The sequence below is a fragment of the Anser anser genome (assembly GCF_964211835.1).
Source record: "Anser anser genome assembly, chromosome: 2".
Classification (NCBI taxonomy): Eukaryota; Metazoa; Chordata; class Aves; order Anseriformes; family Anatidae; genus Anser; species Anser anser.
In genome coordinates this window covers 12087660-12096013 of record NC_139721.1, presented here as the reverse complement: position 1 = coordinate 12096013, position 8354 = coordinate 12087660, and the positions used below count along the sequence as shown (strand labels likewise).

The 8354-nt window shown below is 40.5% G+C and overlaps 1 long non-coding RNA gene across 1 annotated transcript; it reads left to right on the top strand.

Annotated features, from left to right (window-relative positions):
• The first annotated feature begins 1945 nt into the window (after positions 1–1945).
• LOC310893382 lies at positions 1946–6272 on the top strand. The gene is made up of 3 exons (XR_014578950.1): positions 1946–2399; positions 3926–4025; positions 6136–6272. It is a non-coding gene; the product is annotated as an uncharacterized lncRNA (long non-coding RNA).
• The last annotated feature ends 2082 nt before the right edge of the window (positions 6273–8354 follow it).

The following is an 8354-nucleotide window of genomic DNA, read 5'->3' as shown; positions in this document are numbered from 1 at the left end:
TTTGCTGGCTTTAATATTTATGAATTTAAATTACAAAAAACAGATGGCAAATGAAAATAATTCCACTGGCTTTTGTTGGTTATTTTATAGTCTTGAGGGTTTTTATTCCTTCCCTGGTTATGGAATGCTTGGCAACATTAAGCTGCCTTCACTCCTCAACCTGAAATATTTTTTCAATTCTTTTATATCTAAACCCTAGAACTACTACAATGGAAAGAGATCAGATAAAGCGGTAAATGGAATAGATCCACTGATGAGGGTAAGAGTAACATCCTCAAAGACCACAGCTCTAAGCCATATCTTTGCTGAGAGGCAAGCCTTAGAAATTCACTTATCCTCACATCATCTGTGGTTAGGTTCAGTGTTACTATTTCGGGTTTACAGATGAGAAAAAAAAATAAGATACTAACAGGTTACACATCATCACTACGGTCATTCTGTCTTTTCTAGAGTTGGAATTTGATGTTGTTTTAAAAATAGAGGCCTTTGCAGTCATTTCAGCCCATGTTAGCAATGTCTGTGCTAGCAAGCAATTTGGTACATCACAGCATGTAGTGCCGAGGGCTTTTCCTCTGCATTGTCTGTGGCTGGCAGGGGGGCAAATTTATGAGTTTCCATCTGGTCCAAAGTCCCATTGGATGGGACTTTAAGTAACCTGATCTATCGGAAAGTGTCCCTGCCCGTGGCAGGAGGGTTGGGACTAGATGATCTTTAGAGTTCCCATCCAACCCAAACCATTCCATGATTCTGTGGTCCCCTGGACCTCATGACTCCCTTGCCTGTGTTTCTCCAAGCTGCTGAAGGAGAGCTATCCTACAAACCTTTGCCCTCCCGTGAGCGTGTGTTGTGCTGATGTTGGGAGCAAGTCACTTCCTTGCTGCCTCCACCCGTGTAGGGCTTTGCATGTGGAAGCAAACTGTTATTGCTGGTGCTCCTGCCTTGCTTCATTAAGAAGCTACCCTTGACACAAAAATATCCCATACAGCCTTTGCACAAACAGCTTGTGTCTCTGGTTTGGAGGGGGTTCGGTTTCACTGTGGGAACAAGCCAGGCTGTAAACTGAGACAAAGCTCTTCCTTTGCCAGAAGCTGAGTTACAAAAGTAGCACAAGTGTCTTCCCAGGCCCTGATGCATCGCTGTCATCTCCCTGTTTATGTGTCCTCGTCCAGCAGGATGCAGCAGAACACAGGATCACGGACAGGACTGTGCAGTGCATCACAGCACCAATAACTCAGTCCTATCCTTGGGGCTGCCTGCAGGATCACCCTGGAGCTGCCAGAAGACTGGAAATGAAAGCATGAAACCAATCCTGCACGGACAGGATCGGGCCTTACCATTAGAACTGTGCAGCTGTGCTCTGCAGTTCTGCGATTTTCTAGGCAGCGTGAGGAATTCTCCATGGAATGAAATTTTCTTGGAATTGATAAGTACAAGATATGCCAGCCTCTGGGTGAAGGGCTGCCAGCTGAACTGTTTCCATATTAACTCTTCCGAAGCATCTTTCTGAACTGCTAAACTTAGAAGTTCAAAAAACAAAAATCAGTGATTTTTCAATTTCTGTCTTTAAAGATACTAGATCGATCTATCTATCTATCTATCTATTAAAAAAAAAAAAAACCTTTTAATTTGCTTTCTGTTTGTTTTTTGAGTTCATTTATTTTTCAATTTTTCTGCGAGGACTAGGAGATAGGAGCTCTGAGTGTGTTGAATTAGAGCATCCAAGTCAGATACTAGAAGTATGTGAAAATAGCCAGCAGAAGATGAGTTAGAAATAGTTTAATAGTTTTTCTTTTTTTTTTTCTTTCTTTTTCTTTTTTTTTTTTTTTCCAGACATCTTCCCAAATAAGAACGGAAACTAAACAGACTAACTTGCAATGCTGAAGATACAGTTACCCTTCAACTTCTTCTGTCTTCAACCTCTTTGTTGGATAAGCTGAAGGAAAAAATACCCAACCCTTCCTGTGGTTAAAGCACTGGAGTAGGTGCTCTGCTTACAGACTTTCTGGGTAGAGCTGGAGAGTCCTTTGGGGACAGATTCTGTGAGTTGAATGGCTTTAGATATTGCTGTTTTGCAGCTGTGGGCAGCCCAACGAGTGACAGCTCTCAGCTGTGACTGTATCTGACCAGTACCTGACACTCCTGGTGCTACCTTAAACCAGGTGGGATTAGTTAGACCTCATTGCAAGGAGGTTCTGGGTGATTACTGCTATGGTCTAAAGTGCCTGCTAACAAAACCACTTGCAGTCATGTAAAGATAACTCCAATATCAACAATCTACTAGGATACAGTCATTGTGCATCTGTAAATGGGGAAACAATATTCCTTTTATCTGTTTTATTTGTTAGGTCTTAAGTTTCTGCAGAGATTTGCTACGTGTCTGTTCAGAACTCTGCACAACGGTGAGAACTTTCTTTTGGGCTACGAAAAAACATTAATTAGAGATAAAAATGACGGAAAACAGAAGGTAGATGGATTTAAATAAGTTAGTATTTGGTTCCCTTATTTCTGCATTTTAGCCATATTGCCTAAATCTTGTTGACAACCAATGGTAGACTGCCAGCAAGTGAAAAGTTTAATAGCACACAACCTAAAAAGGGCAAGAATTTGAATTTTATCATCCTGGGAAGCGATGATTTGCATTTCCCAAGAAATGTGAAAGTCTAACAAGTCCTGAATTATCAGATCTGTAAACTTTAGCTCTATGTTTTATAACTGCTATGAAATAGCATATGGAGTGGTGGTTTTAATGATGTTATCACTTCATTCAAACACAATTTATTGGGTTCAGTTCAGGAGTAACTTATGAAAATTAGTGTTCTCTTGTAGGCATGCTGAGTTTCAAGCTGGCCTGTGCTAGCAAGAGTGAGAGACTTATAGGCATTAAGGTGTGCAGGAATCTTTGCTGAGAGAGACAAAACTGTCCCAGGAACCTCCAAAGTCAGTCCCTGTAGTGTTTCTAGAAACTACATTTCAGAATCAGATACATAAAAAAGTTTATGAGAACTCAAAAATATGTCTGTGCTTCAGGTGAGAGGTGCAGGGTTGGGGAGGGAGGTTTTGTTGTTCTCTGACACTTAGCAAGTTTTTACATTGCACTCAGTCCAGATTTGGAAGATTGGTGGTTTTTATAATTTTTGCTGTTTTTTACAGTCACTTTTTTGCATTAAAAATGTTAATTCCTCTTCATGTAATTTTACTATGGATCTTCAAAAACCTTTGCTTGAGCTACTCAGCTAATAAGTCTTCCTTTACAGTCTGCCTGGCAAGCTAAAACACTTTTTCAGTAACCATGGGAATGGATGCTAGATAACATTTCAGAATCCTTTGACCTTGGTAAAAATGATTTTCCTTGGCTCCTTCTTAGAAGCACTGAATATCCAGCAGAGGATGTATTTATGCAGACAATGAATTACAATAGCATGCCAATAGGCTGGAAAAGGGCCTTTTCTTTTACATGGAGTCAAAACGGTAGAAAGACAGGATCGTTCTGCATGCTTCCTCCTATATAGATGAGCTTTGTGTATTTGTAGGGCTTCACATACTCACAATTGAAAAAAGAGCAATATTGTCAAAGCCGGAGAGATTTCACTGATCTGACATGAAATCAAATGACTGAAATTTCTGTCTAGTGTTAATATAAAAGCCATTCACATCTTTCTTTCAAACACATGTGCCAGCTGAGGACATACTGCTCCTCTTACTATTTTCTTTTAGCTGTCTGTCTTGTAAAGGCTTCAGTTATCAAGTTGGTTGATTCTTTAGAAATTAATAGTTTGAAGTTCTTGATATATCTCAGCAGACATCGTGACTCAGAAAACAACCCACTTTGAATAGACTGCTGAGACAAAGCAGTTCCATCAAACATTCAATGAGCCTTTGAAATATTTCCTGCTTTTCGTAACCATTTTTCTCATTTGAACTTCAGGGCATGATTGCACGATGAGAAGGGGGGATGGATGAGCAGCTGAGGGGCAGAACATAGGCCAGAAGGGTCAGCTGAGATCCATCCATCCACTTCTTCAAAGGTGAAGTCACTCTGCTTGGCTTAGACAGAATACTCGGTATGACATGTCTCAGCCTCTGGATTTCCTTTCTGTCTCCTTTGAGCATAGAAGGAGCTATATGATTGCCTTAGAGAAGCAACTGAAGTTCTGGAGACTGAAGTTAGGTGAATCCCTCCCTTAACTTTTGAAAATAATGCATAAATAAACTTACGGAAAGCAGTGAAGGATTCTTTTACATTCAGTTTTTCCCTGTGCATCACATGAACTCTGGTTCACAACCCAACAAGGCATTACAATATGTGTAAGGCAAATGGGAGAAGAGACAGAGAAAGGGCAGGATTGAATTAGATGTACTTTTTTTATTTAACTCTCACTGCTGGAAAAAGTCAGGACCCACATTTTCCAGGATCTGAGGCATGTAACTCTCACTGATGGCTAAAAGGCCCCCAGGGCCAATTCAGTTTGCAGAGAAACTCTTGTAAGGCTGAGCTGTCACCCCTGGCCTTTCATACTGGGAGTGGTTCTCAGCCACCGGTAACTCTGTGCACTGGAAGTAATGTTTCCCTCTCCAGATACTGTCCAGTTGATTTGGCTAAGGCAATTCTGAATTTAACGGAAGAATTTTAGCTTTATTTCACTGCTGAACTATTTTGTCTTGGTTTCTTTATGTGTAATAATCTAACTTTGCAAGACACTTATTCCAGTGAAGCAGCTCAAATCAGGTTAGTATCTCAGTTAGGATCAAAGGAAAACAAACTGCATCATGTTTACCACAGGTGCCAGGTATAAAAAAGGAGCACGGTTCTGCTAAAACAGTAGTCACTTGTGTGGTTAAGTCCTTCATCTGCCTATGCCATAGATACCCCCTACAAAATGGCAATAATAATAGTTCTTTCCCTGGTAGGGGCTTGTAAAAACAAATTCATAAGAACCTCAAAGCGTACCTGATGCTTTGAAGGAGTTATTACAGAATTCAGTCAGGATGTGTGCTGAGCTTGGTATCAGTCTCTCTCTGGTAAAGAGCTGTAAAATGAATGGACGTTGCTGGCTTCTAGAGGTTGACATGAACTTGGAATGACCCGTGGATCTGAACATCTCTACCCCAGTGAAATTAATGCTGATGTTTTCCTTCCTTGCATACCACAATAAGATTTGTGGCTAGTTTTGACATAAGACTGAAATCTGTTTTTGGAACAGAGCTGTTTTTTTTTTTTTTTTTTTTTTCTGAATACTGCATCTCATAAACAATCTCACATTTTCTTTGTTGACTGTGTGGTGGTTTTACCCTGCTGGGTGGCTAAACTCCACCACAAGTGCTCTGTTACTCTCCCTCCTCAAAAGAAGAGGGGAAGAAGAAAGTATGCTGGAAAGGAAAAAAAATAGGCTCATGTGTTGAGATAAGGGCAGGGATATCACTCAACAATTATCATCATGGGCAAAACAGACTCATCATAGTGAGATTAATATAATTTATTGCCTATCACTAGTGGACTAGAACAGTGAGAAACTAAAAGCAAACTAAAAACACTCCGGCCAGCAGCGGGTCCCTTTTGGAGCAGCTGGAGCTGGCTCTGATCTGACATGGGGCAGCTGCTGGGCTCTGCTCGAGCCACCCCTTGAGCTCCCTGCTACCAAACCCTTGCCACATAAACCCAATACAGACTGATTGCCTACTGAGAAGCGGCTAGGAGTCTAGGTCTGCCTTGTGGTCTGCTTCTCCTTTGCTATTCTTTACCTTTCTATTACCCCAAAGTAGCTTCTTAAATTATAATTCTGACTGCTTTGTTGTTGTTGCTTTTCAATATGTTGCTTGTACATTGTACCTGTGTCCTGGTATTTCTCTAGGAAAATCATCAACGTAATGCAAAATTATGTGTAGTACTCAACTGAATAATACTATCATGCTATTAGCATATGATTTCCATGTTAAGCGATCAGTTAATTAACAGCTAATTCAATAAGATGCCAGTGAGAATTCGTGTTTTGTAAAAATGCATGATGCCACAAAGCATTCCCAGGTGAGATGGAAATGAGCAACTGCAGTTAAAATCCTTGCTCATGCCAAAAAACTCAGTCACTGATGTAATCCTGTTAAGGCTTTAATAAATATTTTAACATATTTTTCTTTCAGCTTTCTGCTGCTTGAGCCTGTACAGCTTGTTCTGATGTGTTTCCAATTTGTCATGCAATAATGGAAGAGACAGACTTTTACAAACAGAAAGGATGAAATTATTATAAATATTAAAGTGTCTGGAAATAAAATTTCCTAAATAACACCACCTGGGAACCAGGATGAACACCATGAGAACTGGCAAATTCTCTGCATCTTAAACCATGAGCTTTACTCTTTCCAGACCAGAGGCTGGTAGCTGAAGAGAAATAAATGTTCATCAGCTAACACATCACTGCAACATGCAGCTGAAAAGCCAAACTCACAAAGTATGAAAAACGTCTAGCTTTGGTCCTACACTGTCACTGTGGCATTTGGAGACAATTAGTGGAGGAAAGCACAATTTCCTATATATATTCTGAATTTAAAAACTCAAAACATTTTTCATATTCTCCCAGGACATGAAGGGTAAGACAATTGTGAAAACAGCAGTATACTTTTACATCGAAAAGGATCAAACCTCATAATTTCCACATTCCTCTGTTTTATTTCCCCTTTTTTTGTATATCAAAGCAAGGCAGCTTTTATGTGCTGCATTGCTTGAAAGCAAGGAAATGCAGACCTCGAGTCTAACCTTCAGTCAATGCGAACTGGTGAATGCTCATATACGACCCTTAAGATTGCAGCTGTTGGATCAGGAGGCATATAATGTGAAAACAGGTCCCTGCAGCAGCAAAATTTCAAACCATTGTGTTAGCCATGAGAAGCAAACCCCTGAGAGCCAAACCTACTTTCCACCCAAAGCCCATTTCCCACGTGGTCACCTTTAGAGCACCTCTATGGATGCTTCATGATGTCACTGTATGTTTTGGCCATTTCCTATATTTAGATCACCAAACAGATTTCATGCCTCTACCCCATCTGCATAGTAATGAGAAGAGGATAATCTAGCTCCCACCTCCCCCCTCAAAAGAAAATTAATCCACTGAAGTCAAGGAACTCTTTTGTCCCTAACAGTGCAATAATGAACCTTCACGTGCATTGCAGCTCGGATCAGGAGTGCACTTTACAAACAAATCTCTCAACCCTCTTGGCGTACGGTGCTTCAGTCTGTGTCTCAGAGCATTGCTGGACAGGACCTGGGCTTCCTTCAGCTGAAACAAAATGAGGGTTGTTCTCCAGGAGCACCTCCTGGTGCTGACGGGTGTTCAGTCCTCAGAGCCAGACTGGCCAGTCCATAGTAACCCCCTGAAATAATTGTAATCTGTTTTAATTAGTGTTTTCATCATCTCTTTGACAAAAACTTCCTCCAGATAACTGTGATTAATAGTTACTGATAGCCCACTACTACCTGAATTTATCTGTTCTCTTTTGGAGCCTGTTTTTAACATTTGACCTCCTCTAAGAAGCCCAGCTGCGGAGTTGTACTTGCTGTTAACCAGTACATCCCTTCCTTTGTTTTAAACACATTACTTAACAAATTATTTGGATTCTCCCTATGTGTAATGAAAAGTAATGAATTGCTTGTACTACGAAAAGTAATGAATACTATTTCCTTTCCACCTTCTCCTGTATATTCATACTTTTATAGACCTCTGTCATGTCCCTTCTCTGTTGTTTTAATTCCAGACCAAGGTCCCTGTTACAGCCTATCCTCATACCAGAGCTGTGAAATCATGCTTGTGGCCTTCCTCAGTTCTGTTTCAAGTTGTACTGTATCCTTTTGGAGACTGGGTGACCTGACCTGCATACACTAACCCACATATTGATGTATTGCAGGTGAGTGTGATTAACCGGTCAGTCCTTTTGGAGAAAACCTTGCCCAGCGTTTATTTGCTGCACTGATAACTCTGGCAGCACCTTGGCACTTTGAAATTGGATTTCAAGATAATTTTGGGGAAAAAGGACTCAAGATTTGAAGTGGGAAAGAGGTAGAGGCAGAAAAGGACTGTCTGTATCATCTGATGATAGATTAAATGAGTTAGGCTGAAAGCCACAAAAGGGTTGGAAGGCAAAGTGTTGAATTTGCAGTCTTTGAGAAATCATCCCAATTTGAGCGACAACTGAAGGCCAAAGTTGCAAGCGACCGACTTTGTTTATCTATTAGAAAAAAATGGGAGAACAAGCTTTCCATGTCACATAAAATAACGTGTAATTAGGGCAAGTCTCTCTTCCGAAATGTTCAATTCTCTGCTGGAGAAGGAAACAAGCAGTAAACCTGCCATTCAATGCTACTGACA